At 42.8% G+C, this 17,470-nt stretch overlaps 1 long non-coding RNA gene across 1 annotated transcript in view; it reads right to left on the bottom strand.

The window, feature by feature from the left end:
* Nucleotides 1-17,470, bottom strand: part of LOC127049011 (uncharacterized) — a 51,236-nt gene that overhangs the window by 1,323 nt on the left and 32,443 nt on the right. The window contains exon 3 of the long non-coding RNA XR_007773846.1: nucleotides 6,517-6,658. This is a non-coding gene — a long non-coding RNA (uncharacterized LOC127049011). The remainder of the gene's footprint in view (nucleotides 1-6,516; nucleotides 6,659-17,470) is intronic.

The following is a 17,470-nucleotide window of genomic DNA, read 5'->3' as shown; positions in this document are numbered from 1 at the left end:
GCCCTACTGATCAGTGCCTCCCTCCTCCCTGCCCGTACTTCCCGATCAGCTGTTTCATGGTATGCAGAAGGGTCTTGGGGTGTGGGAGGAGGAGTAGGAGGAGCGAGGTCACGGCAGGCTCAGGAGAGAGGGTGGGAAGGGGTGGAGTGGGGGCAGGGCCTGTGGCAGAGCCAGGGGTTGAGCACTGCCTGGCAGATTGGAAAGTTGGCACCTGTAGCTCCAGCCCTGGAGTCGGTGCCTGTACAAGGAGCCACATATAAACCTCTGAAGAGCTGCATATGGCTCCGGAGCCACAGGTGGCCACCCCTGAACTAAACAGCTAGAACTCTCAAATCTCTCACTGTCAAGCATTTTCTCCAGCCCTCAAGGCTTTTTTGTGGCTCTCTTCTGCACCTCTTCCAATTTTTCAACATCTTCTTTTTTTCAATAACTCATCCAGTTCTCTGATGTGATTCAGCAGACCGCCATCAGTATTCCCTCTTGATCTTTGAGAGTTAGCACATTGATCCATATTCAGTAAGATCCTGTGGTTCTCTTCTAAGAATACACCTTTACCCCGATATAACACGACCCGATATAACATGAATACAGATATAATGCAGAAAAGCTGTGCACTCCGGCAGATCAAAGCAAGTTCGATATAACATAGTTTCACCTATAACACGGTAAGATTTTTTTGGCTCCTGAGGACAGCGTTATATCGGGGTAGAGATGTAGTTTTCTCTTTTTTTTTTTTTTTTCCTCCAGTTTGAAGAGTCAAAATTTCCTTGTTGGGTCCTGGAATGTTGGGACCATCTAGATCAGGGATCAGCATCCTTTCAGAAGTGGGGTGCCAAGTCTTCATTTATCCACTGTAATTTAAGGTTTCCCTTGACAGTAATACATTTTAATGTTATTAGAAGGTCTTTCTCTATATGTCTATTATATATCTAAACTATTATTGTATGTAAAGTAAATAATAGCATAGTGAGGTGAGCAGAGTGGTATCCTAGGCCAGCAGCAGGCTGAGCAGGGCTGGTGGCCAGGACCCCGGCTGGCAAGGGGCCAGCGGCCGGAACCCCAGACTGTCAGCAGGCTGAACGGGGCCGGCGGATGGAACCCCAGACCGGCAGTGGCTCAGCCCGCTGACTGTCTGGGGTTCCGTCCACGGCTCCTGCCAGCCGGGAACCTGGCCGCCATCCCTGCTCAGCCCGCTGCTGACCCAGGGTTCCATTCATCCATGCAGGCAGTGGGCTGAGTGGGGTCGGCGGCTGGGACTCCGGCTGGCAGCAGAGTGCCACTAAAAATCTGCTAGCGTGCTGTCTTTGGCACACATGCCACAAGTTGCCAACCCCTGATCTGGGTTAAGTGATATAAGGAAAAATGTAATTATTGCTTAATACTGTGGATGTTTTATTCTTGTTTATTATGCAGCATAATCCTGTATTTCAAGGATTCTAATTAATTACCAATAGCAACCTGAAGATGCTAAATTTAAAGTAATCAAGGAGGAAACAAAAATCTCAGATTGCCTGTTGTGACAAAGTTCCTCCTCTACCTTGGTGGGTCCTGCGCTTATTGGTGGATTTGCTCACCTCAGTGATCTTCCCCTCTTGTGGAACTCACAATCTGGGTCAGCTCCTCCTGGGTCTGATCAGGAGTTGAGAGGTTTGGGGGGGAACCCAGGCCCACCCTCTACTCCGGGTTCCAGCCCAGGGCCCTGTGGATCGCAGCTGTCTATAGTGCGTCCTGTAACAGCTGCATGACAACTACAACTCCCTGGGTTACTTCCCCATGGCCTCCTCCAAACACCTTCTTTATCCTCACCACAGGACCTTCCTCCTGGTGTCTGATAATGCTTGTCCTCCTCAATCCTCCAGCAGTACACTCCTTCACTCTCAGCTCCTTGCCCTCTTGCTCCCAGCTCTTCACACACGCTCCTCCCTGCCTGACTGGAGTGAGCTCCTTTTTAAACCCAGGTGCCCTGATTAGCCTGCCTTGATTGGCTGCAGGTGTTCTAATTAAAGTAGCTATCTCCACTGCCTTCTAGAAAGATCTTAACTGGCCCCAGGTGCCTTGATTAACCTGGAGCAATTGCCATTTGCTTACCAGGATACTAGGGATTTGTTTAGCCTGGGGCTAACATACCTGTTTCTCAGTACTTTACTGTAGCCATCTGGCCTTGCCTCATCACACTATATAAAGAGACATTGCCTATAATTTGTGGTATGGGTTTTAGTAATAAAGGAGTAAAGCAACCTAATGAAGTCTTGTTGGTTTTTGTTGCTGTTTGGGCTCTGGAATTATGTTTTTGTCAAAACTGACAGTTGCCTTTTTGACTAGGTTAAGTTTGTGAAATGTTTAGAAAGTGTCTTTGCATGGATCCCAGAGAGTTCAGATATTGTAAGCTCACCCAGTGAGTCATGGTTGGAGTTGAATGAATGTGTTAGTTTGATTTCCCTCTTGGATTTTAAGCAATCTACTAAGAGCTTATGTTGCAGAGAACTTTACAGATCTAGGAATAAAAATAATTGGTTTTTCTGTGAGGGAGAAGTCAATCCAAGAGCTTAAGGTGGGTGACATTTTTTTTAATTTTTCTAATCCTAAATAGTTCCTAGCTATTGTACACATTGATTTTAAACAAAAGCATTTTGCTATTAGGTAAAGCATATTAGCAGATCTGCCTTTTACTTATTAATTTTTGAGCACCTTATCCTTTGTTACACACCTCAGAGAAATACATAGAGCTGATCTCTACCCAAAAGGGCATATAAACTAATTCAGATGTGACAGAACAAGAGAGGACAAGAAATCAAACAAAGTGGGACAATAACAAAGGAAGGACAAAGGTTACAGAAATAAAATCTGATTATTTAAATAAGGCACTCTACACCTCTTGTTCAGATAGTAGATATCTTAGTTGCATGAACTCACTTCCCCTATACAATAGGAGACACTGAAGAAGTGAATTTTTTGAGAGATTTGAATGAAGAAACTTTGGCCTGGTGAACAGATTTAAGGGAGAGCATCATACACAGACAGGCAACATGAAAAGAGGCCTGGGGGTTTCCAAGCAGGCGAAACAAATGAAGGCAGCTGACATCACTGGAACAGAGAACAGTAGGAGACATGGTCAGTTGTAGGTTGAGGATCAGTAATTGTCATAAACAGATAGTTAAGGGTTAATGTCTCTTTTACCTGTAAAGGGTTAACAAACAGGGAACCAAAAACACCTGACCAGAGGACCAATCAGAAAACAAGATACTTTCAAATCTCGGTGGAAGGAAGCCTTTGTTTGTGTCTTTTGGGTTTTGCTTGGTTCTCTCTGGGTCCTGAAAGGGACTAGACGTGCAGCCAGGTTTCTTGCCAATCTCCTTGCTACAGTCTCTTATATATTCAGAATAGTGAGTGTTAAGTAGGAAAGGCGGTTATAGTCTTTTGATTGTTTTCTGTATTTGCAAATGTGTAGTTTGCTGGAAGTATTTTAAATTGTATTTTGCTGGGGGGAGGCTTCTCTCTAGTGTCTATAAGCTGAAAGACCCTGTAACTTTTACCATCTAAATTACAGAGACAACTTTTACTTTTTTTCTTTCTTTTTATTAAAAGTTTTGCTTTTTAAGACCTGTTTGATTTTTTCCCCTTGTTGAGGCTCAAGGGAATTGAGTCTGTACTTAACAGGGAAGGAGAAGGGAGGGGAGAAGGGTGGAATCCCTTTGTTTTAGATTCACGGAGCTTGAATCTGACTCTCTCTCCAGGATAGCTCAGGGAGGGAACACCTGAGAAGAAAGGAGAAGGGGGGGGGAATGGTTTATTCCCCTTTGTTATAAGACTCAAGGAATTTGGGTCTTGGGGTTCCCAGGGAAGGTTTTTGGGGGGACCAGAGTGCCCCAAAACACTATAAATTTTTTGGGTGCTGGCAGTGTATCAGATCTAAGCAGGTTATTAAGCTTAGAGGAATTCATGCTGGTACCCCATTTTTTGGACTCTGAGGTTCAGATTGGGGATAGAATACCATGACAGTAATGTGATGCCTTGAAAGTCTAATCTTGGAAATGGTAACAAGTTGAACATCTGTGCATTTAACAGAAGCAGAGGAGATGCAGAGACCCACTTGCAAGACCAAGAGTGACTTGTCGTCCCTCTCAAATCTGAACTGCAAGCTCTAGAAGTTCCATATGCTCATTTGCCTCATTGGCAGGATAGTCACACAGGCACTGATTCAGCAAAGCAATTAACCATGTGTTTAAGTCCCAAAACGCCTCAAAACTGTTCTCAAAGTTAAACACATGTTTAAGTGCTTTGCTGAATCAGAGTTTCTGTCTCTAGAGAAAACCCTAAAATAGACTGTGCCGTGCTCTGTAATAAATGCTAGCATCCCAGTAACAGATACTTCTCTCACTAGGAAAAAAAAAAAGGGGGAGGGGGTGGACAAGAACTTCACATGCAATGTAGTCTGGAGCAAGTGGAAGGAGTCAAAGGGAGGTGGGATGTGACATAAGTGGCAATTGAGAAGTTATTTTGACAAAAGTATTTTGGGTGGACCGAAGGGTGAGGGGATTGAGGTTGCAGCAGTCATAGAGGAAGAGATCAGGGTATGGACAAGTGATATAGGCATCAAGATGGATATGAAAGTGCTTCTTTAAAAAATGTGGCAGAAAAAGCAATGGCGTTTAGTCACTTCCTAAATGCAGAGGGACGTAAGAGGCGAGAAGTAAAAGGTTGAGTTCGGTCTTGGCCATCATGAATTTGGAGTAACCGAGCAAGGGTCATGAAAATGCAGTTCTCTGGTTCTTCACTGGCTCTATCTACATCTGTGTCATAAACAGATAGCTAAGGGTTAATGTCTCTTTCACCTGAAAAAGTAACCTGAAGCACCTGACCAGAGGACCAATCAGAAAACAGGAGTTTTTTCAACTCTGGGTGGAGGGAAGTTTGTGTCTGAGTTCTTTGTCTTCTGCCTGTATGCTCTCTCGGATGAGGAGTGATTTCTATTTCCTGCTTTCTAATCTTCTGTTTCCCAGTTGTGAGTACAAAAGATCAGATAGGATTTATATGGTTTTTTTTTGTATTTACATGTCTATAGTTGCTGGAGTGCTTTGATTTGTATTCTTTTTGAATAAGGCTGTTATTCAATATTTCTTTTAAGCAATTGACCCTGTATTTGTCACCTTAATACAGAGAGACCATTTGTATGTATTTTTCTTTCTTTTTTATATAAAGCTTTCTTTTAAGACCTGTTGGAGTTTTTCTTTAGTGAGGAACTTCAGGGAAATTGAGTCTGTACTCACCAGGGAATTGGTGGGAGGAAGAAGTCAGAGGGAAATCTGTGGGTGTTAGATTTACTAGCCTGACTTTGCATTCCCTCTGGGTAAAGAGGGAAGTGCTTTTTGTTCCAGGACTGGAATTAGAGAGGGTGGACTCCCTCTGCTTAGATTCACGGAGGTTGCTTCTGTGTATCTCTCCAGGAGCACCTGGAGGGGGGAAGGGAAAAGATTTATTTCCCTTTATTGTGAGACTCAAGGGTTTGGGTCTTGGGGTCCCCAGGGAAGGTTTTCGGGGGGACCAGAGTGCCCCAAAACACTCTAATTTTTTGGGTGGTGGCAGCAGTACCAGGTCCAAGCTGGTAACTAAGCTTGGAGGTTTTTCATGCTAACCCCCATATTTTGGACGCTAAGGTCCAAATCTGGGACTTGCAAAATGTATTACAATAAGCTTTGCAATCATAAGAAGGAAATTAAATTTTCTAATTACACTATAAGATAAAATGAATGCAGTAAAATGAAGGTTTTGTCCCTTCTGATCTAGCTCCGCTATCTGACATAAGCACAATCCAATTTTTCTCATTATGTTTATCATGTAGTTCTGCAGAGAATTCAACTTAGTCACTGGTACCTAGAGAGAAACCAGTAAGTCAGAGACTACGGAACAATCTGTTCTTGCTCATAGTCTGTGTCATTGTTTCAGGACTAGCTGTCCCTCTGCTGCCTCTGAGAGCACCCACCTCAGATCTTGGACCTCTTGCCTTTACCGGGCTTGGGATGAAATCACATTATGCTTCCATTCTTAAACCGAGACCTAGCTATAAGTACTCTTTGTATATCAGGTCCTAATTACACTGTGGGTCTGACTGGCTTTGGGGCATCTATATTTCCTCAGTTTGGGAACCTGTGACTATTAATGTATTGACTAACAGCCAGCTTAAAACCAAGCATTGTTGTTTAGCCCTTGGAACAAAATGTTAGAGAAAACACGTAAAACAACAAACACCCGGCAAGCATATTGAATCTCATCTAATCTTACATTTAGCTACAACCTAAGTTAGGTAGGGTTTCCTCTTAAGTTACTAGAACAGAACTAGCTTCAATTATTTTAGGAAGCCAAGGAGCTCTTGGGATGCAGCCTAGTCTCTGTCTCCCAGAAACTCTCTCAGGGATTGTATCTAAATTCTCACCTTCCCTGTGCATGTGTCAGCCCTATTACCATATTGCTCTATGATGTCTTTGTTACAGGGCCCAGGTGTGAAGTCTTCCTTCTGACTTATATTGGTTTTTCCCAGTGGGCTTCCCAGGCCATCTAGGAGACTGTCCCTGTGATGGTTGCTCCACTTTTCATCAATCAGACCCATTCATCCTTCATGGCTTGCAATCATAGATGTGACTGTATTTCTGTGGGGAAGTACCTAAACCACATTTGGGGATACAAACCATTATGCATTACTGAGCATCCCATATTCATCAAAATATGTCTGTTTTAATCACTGATGATCAGATTCTGCCAGCCTTACTCACAATGAGTAGTACCTTACTCTATGAACAGCTCTGCTGAAATCAGTGGGATCCTTCACAACATAAATTACCCTCACTCACTCTGAGTGGTATCAGTTGGACCCTCCATTTTTAAGAAAGTGTTCTTTCATTTCTGGGAACAAGGAGGAGAAGCCAGCGTCATGTCACATGCCAGCTTTCCACAGTTCACCAACAAATGCTCTATGTGCCACCAATGTTTCACAGACTATTTGGGAACCACTGCCCTGAATAATCTGTGTCTGCAGTAAACTGAGACTCAGAGAACTTTCATACCTTGCTGTAACCAGGGTCGGTACAAGGATGTTTTGCACCCTAGGCGAAACTTCCATCTTGCGGCTCCCCTCTTAACCCTGCCCTGAGGCCCCCCCCCGCTGCAGCTCCCCCTATCTGCCCTGAGGCGTCCCCTCCCCATCCTACACCCAAACTCCCTCCCAAACCCCGAACTCCCTCCTGCATCCCAATCCCCTGCCCCAGCCCCTTCCTGCACCAAACTCCCTCCCAGGAAAAAGACTTGACTACAGGAGCCCCAAAAAATCTAATAGCCCTGGGCCCACAGGAGATTTAGTCCAGCCCTGATCAAGCTTAATGTTTTCCTGATTAAGTTATTTTCTTTATAGAATTATAGCTAGTTTCACATAGCCAGAGATTATGCTCTGCATTTATTGCATCATGTAAACATTTACTACAAGGACATAATCCTAAATTAAAAAATCAACAGAATAATAAAATCGCTAGGCTGTATACAAGTGTAACCCTTCTGCCCCTCTGAGTTGGCAACAACAAGGGCCGGGTTCAGTATCCAGGGGTTCCGTTTCAGTAACACAATGCATAACCGGCTCGAGCCCCTACCCAGTGACCTGGGACACTCACATATCACACCCCCCTGGATGCCTCTAGGAGGCAATACTTCCCCTCTCGCAAGCACAGAGTCTGAGTGTAGCAAAATCTTTTTAATAAAAGAAGGAATCAATGCGGCATCCCATTGGAGAAACACCACAAACAGGGTTATAACACAAACCATAAACAAAAACCCACCTCCAAGTAGGTTTGGCACTGTCCTTTTTCCCCTTAGGGTTTTAAGTCCAATCACCCCTAAGTCCAACAACCCAAAAGTCTCTGGTCAATGCCACCCCAGAGTTCGAGAGTTTATCTGTAGAGGTCCCTCCCCCCAGCCTGGGTAGAAAGGGGCACCTTACGTGGTCTGGGGCCAACTGCCCTGCCTCTCCATGGGTTCTGCTTCCGCCTTCTCCACGAACTGCTCCGTTTCACCAGCCGCTCCACTCTGCTCCTCCAGCCGTCCTCAGAAACTGCTCCGCTCCACCAGCTGCTCTGCTCCATGAGCTGCTCCAGTTCTCCCTGCAAACTGCTCGGCTCCGCTCACTATGTGGGCCGCTCCACCCTTCCCACAGCTACTCCGCTCTGCCAGCCGCTCCGCTGCCACCAGCTGTCCCGTGATCCGCTCCAGCTGTCCGCACAACTGCTCCACTCCACCAGCCGCTTTGTTCCACAGTATATCTTCAGGCTCCCCCACTAGTTAGCACAGTACTCAGTGCTCTCAGCTCAGTAATTTCAGCTCTTTAGTGATTTCAACTCTTAGTGATCTCAACTCTTAGTAGGGGAGCCCCAGTGCTAGTGCACCATTAGCCCAAAGTGAATTCAGCTCAGTAACCTGTATTTAGATTCTTGAGAGAATAAAAAATCAACTCTGACATTCCACCGTGGAGAGAGGAGGGGGTGGAACTGGTGCTTCTGGCTCCACAAGGAGACTGCACCACCAGGCACAGATACCTGTCCCCAGCCTCTCTCCCTTCACTGGGTTTTGGAACCCATGTCCCTTGTCTAGCAAGTACCACCCAACTGAGGGTGAGTCATTTGTCACCAAGCAGTCCCACAGCTCAGAAGTCTGGGATAGGGTAGGCGTGCCTATGCAAATACACTCTCTGAAATTCTTTCCACCAGATGTCAGGGTAGAGCTTATCCTGACTCTGCTTACACAAGCGTCTGAGGCACATGTAGTTAAATTACTCATAACTATGAGTAGAGATTCTGGGGCGGCAGAAATGATTACAGTAGATAATGAAAATGTAAATTTTTTAGTTTGAGAAGTCATGAAATGACAGGCAAAGGTGTCTCCCATCTGTCAGTTTTAATAGTCACCCACCCATTCTCCCTCCTTTTCCCAGGTGGATCACCCACCCACGCTGCAGTCTACAGAATTCCATGTCCACTGTTAGTGCCTGAGATTGCAATAGCTTCTGCTGCTCCAGTGCTCAGCCATTATCCAGATGGTTTGGATTGGGTCAAGTGCCTAAAATAGTTTGTATTTAGTCAACTTTTAAATTTGTAATTCCTAACTGGTTAGCAACCGGCTCTGACAAGGTCAGGTCGCTCTACATTAATTGGTAGCAAGATCCTTTTTTGATAGCCTGCATTACCTCTTGCTGCTTCTTTGTCTGCAAGAAGACCCTGATTCAGCAGACCACTTAAGTACATCTCTTAGCTCCAATTCTATTCAGAAAAATACTTACACCCATAGTTGGCACCATGGAGTAGAAGCAGAGGGACTACAGAAAATAATCAGTACCACCCTCTTTCATGGTTATAAGTTCTGTTCTGCTTCAGATACCTGGTGCCTTCTTTTAAAAATGCACATTCAAATCCACTCCTCTTGGAGTGTAGGAGGTTGATATTTTCTCCTGACTCAAAAATTCTGAACACTTCACCAAAAGAAAACTGGGCTTGCTGTATATATGGTTTGTCTAGCACTAAAATGAAATGCAGGCAGAAAACCAGTTGTCTACCTATCTATCTTAGCAGGCTTTAGATGGATGGTTCTGTCATCAGACAGACTTTCAGGTCAAACACACTTCTAGCAATGTATAAATTAAATAAAGCAAGAAAGCAAAGATAAATTCCAACACTACAAATAATTTTCAAGAGCAGACAGGCAAAATCTATAAGTTACTCAATCTAAAAGCACTTCAAAGGCTGGTTTGGTTAAATCTAGCACTGCACTTTACTTTAAGCATCAGCAAACATATACCTCTACCACATGACAAGCTACTTTTCAGATCCTCAAGATAAAGATGAAAAACACACACTTTAGTGTAAATATAGCAGGCGTGTTGTTTTAACCTCCGCAACCTCCAGATTCCTGAAAGAAAAGGATATCAATCAATACCTAATTATGATAAACATATTTGTATACTTCATTTGGGTTTTGAAAATTTGAAGTGAAATTAAAAACAAAAACAAAAACAAAAAAACAAGCCAACAATGGGAATGGTATGAGGGCCAAAAAAAAGCTTGCAAGGGATCTAAATCACACTGGACCTGATTCTTCATTGTCTGGCACTCTATGTAATCATTTATGTCTGTGCAAAATGGGTGTAAAATGCTACCCCTCACAATAGTAATGTTACATCCACTTTGCACAGCTGCAAATGACTAAAGTGTAGAGAGCTATGGAGAATCAGGAGTGACTCCATTTAAATCAGTGGAGTTACATTAGAATAAACCCAGTGTAAGCAAGAGGAGAATCAGACAAATATGCAGTTTACTATTCCCATGAAATGTCTGATAGTGATGCTTAGTAACTACAGTGGCTACCAGCTGTTCATATGGTACACTAACTTCTGCTTGAGCCAAAGGCAACCACCCTGCTAAGGGTGAATGGAACTGAAACTAAAAATATTAGGAAGGGTACTGATCATAAAGCATAGAATGAAGCTACAGCACAGGTGACTTGGTGATAACCTCTCGTTAGTCTGAAGCAAAACATAGATCAGAAAATATTGCCCCAGTTAAAGGCAGTTCTTCAGCAAATACAATATTCTCCCACCAATTGCCTTCACTTCTAAGTCACTAGGTGGAATGGATGTTAAAACTGTTAGAAGTTGGTATACTGCCCAAACTATCCAATAACTAATGCTAGCCCACTTCTAGCTTCCAAACACAGAAGTACAACAAAGATACTCTACTCAGATGCTGTTAGATAATCTGGTTTCTTCCAAAGAATTACAGTATTTATTCATGAAGTAGATCAATGTTGATTTAATTTCATATAATATTACAACATTGGAAAGTTTAGCACTTGTATATAGTCATGTGTGCAGTAACTTGAGAATGTGTCACTTGTGGTTCAAACATTTAATCTTTGCTTTGATATTAAATTAGCAACATAAGTCACTTATTACCATATACAGAGAACACTAATTACTGAAATATACATCAATCATAAAGTTTCCTTCTTCAGGCATATTCTGCATTGCATTGCTGCTGCACCTGACGTCTAGATGGCTTGCAAACAAGGGTATTCAACTATTTCATTCAAAACTGTCTTATTTAACAGTAAGAAATGTACATAGTTTAAATGTGCTTTTTCAAATGGATTGCATCCGTATCAATGGTTTAGTGGAATGTCTAAAGCTTTGAAAAATGCTTTTACCAAATGATTCATGGGAACTGGTAAAATTACCAAACAGTCAATTGGATATAGTGCATTAGCTCTAATTGCTTAAGGTGCATTATACAGTGTAGTTGCAGCTGTGTCAGTCCCAGTATATTAGAGAGACAAGATGGTTGAGGTAATAATGCCTTTTATTGGACCACTTTCAAGTTTGGTCCAAGTTTAAGGCCTACAATTTAGATTTTTATTCTAATAGAGGGGGAGGTGATGTTTTCATGATGCTTTGAAAAAATTAATAGTACACCATTTTATCAAATGTATTTAAACATTTCTCTGTGAAGGTGTGAACATGGACATACCAGGGTTGTTCTAGATCACAACCAAACAATAAAAATGACTCTCATGCCTGCTCAAAAATGGAATTAAAAGTTCACAATTGTTGAACTTTGTCAAAATTTGAAATTTCAATGAGAAACTGTCAACATTCTGTATTTAGAAATATTTTGACCAGCCCTACTGGCTAGAAACTGTCAGGGTACAAAAGTTAAATTAACCAGCCTGTTTTTAATTGCCTGATATGACTGAAATGGAAAAGGCAAAAATTATAAATGGTCAAAGGTAAATTAGATTAATAAGTGAAGAATTTTATAAATATAAATTGTTCTTAGTGTAACCTCTTTGTACTGGATTCTGCGTTCCATTTCTAGTAGCATGGGTGTGTTTGTTAAATGCCCATACAAGGAATGGAACACTTCTTTCATTTCACTTCACAACACTGCAACACACCTACCACAATCCATTAATTTGCTGTTAACAAGCTCCAGCCCACAATCCCTCTTTACATTCTTCTCTCTATGCTCCACACTTCATGGAGTCATGGTAAACGTATTTGGATTAAAGATCAGAACAAGATTCTCCTGATTCACATCCAGTTTCAATGCTGACTTTTGTGAAGAGACCGGCCCTTTTGTTCCCTGATTGCAAATTAGGGCAACACAATCCTCATAGCTCCAGTTTCTTAAGTTTACTCAATTCACTTTAGAGCTCTTATCGTGTCAGTCTGTCTAAATCAAGAATCCTCCAATTATAGACTCTTCTCTTCATCCCCAAACCAAGGGTTCTTATTTGTATTATGGTAGCATCTTGTGCTAGGCACTGAAGAATAAAAGGCAGTTCCTGCCGCCAAAGATTTTACAATATAAAAAAGATCAACAAACAGCAAAAAAAGATGCTTTGTACCATCAGGATCCAAATGAGGACACCTGAAGCTGGTGCTATTGAATGATTCCTGAAAAGTGCCTCCAAGTTTTTTCTTTCTAGTTCTTTTTTGGTGAGTTTCCACTGTTTCCTTCTTCAAATTACAAATATTCAGTGATTGATATATTTATGTCTCTCTACTTCAGGAGTTTGTATGGAACCTATTATTATACCTAAGCACTTTTAAACAGAAAAAGAGCAAGATAAAGAAGGTCACTTTTGAAAATCTTTCCATAGTGAGTTTGGGAGACTCAGTCTGAGACACCCTAAATAGGGTTTGATTTTTCAGAGGGTGGGTTCTCAGACCTTTCTGAAGATCACATGCCCTTTCAGTTATCTCAGATTGGACAGCCAAAAATCCAGCCATCCCAAATTACCTGACACATCTGAAAATGTTTGACCATTGCCTATTTTTTTGTCTTTAACATAGTCACATAAATCTCTTATAACAAATAACAAAAATGCTAAATTGTTCACTATATCAAAGTACAACTGTAACTTTAGGAATTGGTCCACATCACCATCTAGTGATGGCAAGAAGCCATGTTTCTAGAGCACTAACAGCAACTCCTTTACGTTAGTAAAAGATAGGACCTTTTTTTAAAGTGGCAAAAGGGAGAGATTCATGTGGAAAATGTCCCTTTAAAGTATATCTGCTGCATCAGAGTTAGTAGTGAGGTTTTCTCTAAATGTCTCCAGAAAACATCTATGGAGAGTCAAAATTCACAGAAATGTGACTGAAACATGGAGGACTGCCTTTCTCCTGGGCTCCTGGATTGTCCATATTTTGTGGAAATACTGCACATCTAGAAACCAATTCTTGTTTCCACCTTTGAATATAATATGTCTTACTCAATGGAGGAGAAGGAAATCATGTCAGGAAAGCAATTTGGCATAAGTATCCCTCACCCAGATAGGTTGTTTTTGGATTCAGGGGTGGCTCCAGGCACCAGCACTCCAAGCGCATGCCTGGGGCAGCAAGCTGCGGGAGCGCTCTGCTGGTCACCGCTAGGGCGGCAGGCAGGGTGCCTTCGGCGGCTTGCCTGCGGAGGGTCCAGCGGTCCCATGGCTTTGGCGGACCTCCCGCAGGCACACCTGCGGGAGGTCCGCCGAAGCCACTGGACCAGTGGACCCTCCGTGCTTGGGGCGGCAAAGCGTCTAGAGCTGCCTGTTTGGAATCTTCATTCACAATGGGTGAGGGAAAGAAATGCAACATAAAGCTATTCCTAGGCTTTCTTTGGCCCAAGATCTAGTTTCTCTACATTGACTGAAGATGCAGTGGCTTGTTATCTCTAGCAAGGGAGGCATTTAAACTATAGTTTGTTTTATATTTAAATTGCCCTGTTGGATAAATCAGATCTGATATCTCTCCGTTAGAAACCAGGAGCTAGATTCACAAAGGTGCCTAGGCAGCTAACTGCCTCTTTGGCACCCAACATTTAGGGGCCACTGACATTCACAAAAGTGCCACCTAACTCTGTAGATGCCTAATTCCTGGGCATGTAAATTTCTGCCAGAGGACATGCACAAAGCCATCTAAATCCTGATGACACCCCCACAGCTAACAATTTTGTCCGTGCTCTGCCAAAGCCCTGGCAGGACTCTCAAGCTAGATGTTCCCATCCTATCTCCCCAGCAGGAGCTGATCCTCTAGGTGTGCTCAAGTATCAGAGGGGTAGCCGTGTTAGTCTGGATCTGTAAAAGCAGCAAAGAATCCTGTGGCACCTTATAGACTAACAGACGTTTTGGAGCATGAGCTTTCGTGGGTGAATACCCACTTCCTCATGCATCTGAGGAAGTGGGTATTCACCCACGAAAGCTCATGCTCCAAAACGTCTGTTAGTCTATAAGGTGCCACAGGATTCTTTGCTGCTTTTAGGTGTGCTCAGAACATGCCTACAGGATCAGGCCCTGCACAAAAGATAGCCAGAGGTCAGCAAGGTTGTGTCTCTGTCCATCCCCATGTTAACAAATAGCCCAGTGGTTAGGGAACTGATGTAAGAGACCCAGATTCAAATCCTGCTCTGTCTGATATGGAGTAGCACCTTTTCCTAACCACCAGGCTACTGACTATTTTGGGGTGGGGATCTCCCTCCCAGATCAATGGGAGTTAAGCCCAGATCCTCAAAGGTATTTACATGCCTAAGCCCTGAACTTTTCCTCTGCTTTTCACTCCTGGCTAGCTTAGGCAGCTCCCTGCTCAGCTTGCTTCCTTGAGAATCCCTTTCTTAGGCTTGGTCTACACTTGAGGGGGGAGGGTCGACCTAAGATGCGCGACTTCAGCTACACGAATAGCGAAGCTGAAGTTGGCATATCTTAGGTTGATTTACCTGGCCATGAGGATGGTGGTGAGTCAACTGCTGCCGCTCCCCCGTCGACTCCGCTTCCACCTCTCACTGCGGTGGAGTTCCAGAGTCGACAGCAGAGTGATTGGGGATCGATTTTATCACGTCTATGTGAGATAAATCGATCCCCGATAGATCGATCACTACCTGACGATCTGGCAGGTACTGTAGACGTACCCTTAGGCACCTAACTGTCCCCAAGCCCTGTATGGAGAGCCAGAGTGGCTGATTTAGGGCTAAGAATTCCACTAGGCAGCAGGGTCCCTAGGAGTTAGGCGTTGCCGAGCCCATGGGTATGTTTACACTGTAATGTCAGCTCAGGGTTAGAAGAACACAAGATAGCAGACCCTGGGTTTGTTAACCTAGAGCTTGAGCATCTATACTCATTTGTAACCCCAGTTTAGGAATTGTTGAACCCTGGGTCCCAACCTGGGGCTCCAGCCTCTCCGATGCATTGTGCAGGCTTGAGTCCATCCCACACTTCCTAGCTCCTTCTCAAAATGTGGCCGCTCTAGACCTTTGTTGGTGGTGCAGTGTGGTAAAACATGACTGTCCAGAGGACAAAGAGTCAGCCTATAGGATTGTGGGATATTTTTGATGTATATTAGAGCCATACAAGTTCTCAAAGCCCACTTGGAAGACAAGCTCATTATAAGGACCCTCTCAGCATTTTAAGCCTTCAGTTTTCTATGGCTGTTGGTCTTCTTGATTCCCATCTTCTCTTTAGAAGCAACAGGACTTCTAGAGACTCTTTTTATTTTTTTTAAACACCTTGAACCTACCCTTCCCCTTTTTACTGCTTCTGATACTGCCTTATATTTGTTTCTCTGTTTACTATTACAGAGCTATGACTTTTAAAGGGGGCTTCTGGGAGCCCTACATAACCTGCTGAATGAATGAAAACCCAGACCTGGATTCTATTTTCCAGAATTTTACAGGAGCTAATTTGCCAGAATTCTAATCTGAAGAACTCTGTGTAAAATGCCATAGGCCATGCTTACTCAGAACTGTAGCATTGTTACTCACCTATACACTCCAAATAGTCTTTCAAATATGATGATGATTTAGCATTGAGCTGTTCCATATTTCCCAAGCTAAACTACCAGGTTCAGCAGTATGTCTCCTATTATTACTGATTTAAGAATATATTCTCTACAAAGGAGGAGTGACTGTTTCTATTCCCTTCTGATTTCTTTCTTTTGTGCAAATATACATGTATTAGACACCTGTGACTAGATTATTCATTGTCACATGAATATTTCACAATACATTTACTGAAATGGATTCAGCCTTTCAAAAACTGCTCTAAAGATTTAAGTAACTGTTAGTCTGTGTTATGAACAACTCTTTTGTATACTCTTAATAGTTACCCAAGATCTTATCAAGGCATGTGTACTTTTCATTAATTACTACTGGGTGCTAATTATCAGTAATTCTACCATCATGCACAGAATAACAGCACAGTGAAATATATTGCTCTATTCTGTACTCTATTTTTAAAATTAAAATTAATGCTTGCTATTAACTGAAAAATCAAACTCCCACTTAGCTGACTTTAAAGTAAGGAGTACTGGAGTATCAGTTTGAATCCAAACTCTACATACAGAAGTGTTCATACTTGGTCTTCCAATATGACCCTGCATATTGATAGGCCCACACATCTGATTTGTCCGTCTTGTGGTGATTGAGGGAAAACATGTATTCTTGTGTCAATATCAAGTTAGAAGTTTTATCAAGCAAAACCATCTTTGAGTTATCCGAATGCTAGTATTTTTGAAGTATGAAATTTCTTTGCAATGGTAACTCAGATCAAAATTAACAGCTTTTCCTCAAACACACATATAAACAGTTCACCTTTGAGCTGAGAACTAACATGATCAATTTAATCTAAAAAAGGTAACTTTTGAGTAAATTTATAAATATTTGGAGCCAGAAGTCAAGCCTGGCCTCTGAAGCCTTGCCTATAGTTTGGTAATAAATATGGTGCAGGTATCTATACAGGTTTACATTTGGGGTGGAAGCTGTTAGATTCCCGGTACTGTAACTTATTGTGTGGGTGGACCCATCTGCCGAGGCAGAACTCACTGGTGTCAGTGGGTCTCCATACTCTTGCAGGAGTCCACCCATATGGAACACATGCACAGGATTGAATTTGACACTGAGGGTATATCCAGACTACCCGCCATATCAGCAGGTAGTGATCAATTTATCGGGTATCGATATATCACGTCTCATCTAGAGGTGATATATCGATCCCCAATGCACTCCCGTCTACTCCGGAACTCCACCAGAGTGAGCGGTGGTAGCGGAGTCGACAGGGGAGCCGTGACTGTCGAGCCCGCGCTGTGAGGATGGGAGGTAAGTCAAAATAAGATATGTCGACTTCAGCTACGGTATTCCCGTAGCTGAAGTTGCGTATCTTACATCAACCCCACCCTCCCAGTGTAGAGCAGGCCTGAGTGAAGCTATATATGCTCTAGAGAGGGAGTTATTAGGACCACTAGCACCTCAGAAACTTGTTTCCTTTTATGCACAAACCAAATCTTAAGCTGCTCCGCAGAAATGTCTTGTTTATAAGACCACGTCTGTGCTACAAACTTTCTTTGATACAAATTATGTCAGCATACACCCGCCAAAGTTAATATATTGCTCATATGTGAGTATACTTGGCTGCT

This window comes from Gopherus flavomarginatus, chromosome 4, assembly GCF_025201925.1.
Source record: "Gopherus flavomarginatus isolate rGopFla2 chromosome 4, rGopFla2.mat.asm, whole genome shotgun sequence".
NCBI classification, from domain to species: domain Eukaryota; kingdom Metazoa; phylum Chordata; order Testudines; family Testudinidae; genus Gopherus; species Gopherus flavomarginatus.
This window is presented reverse-complemented; position numbering and strand designations above follow the sequence as displayed.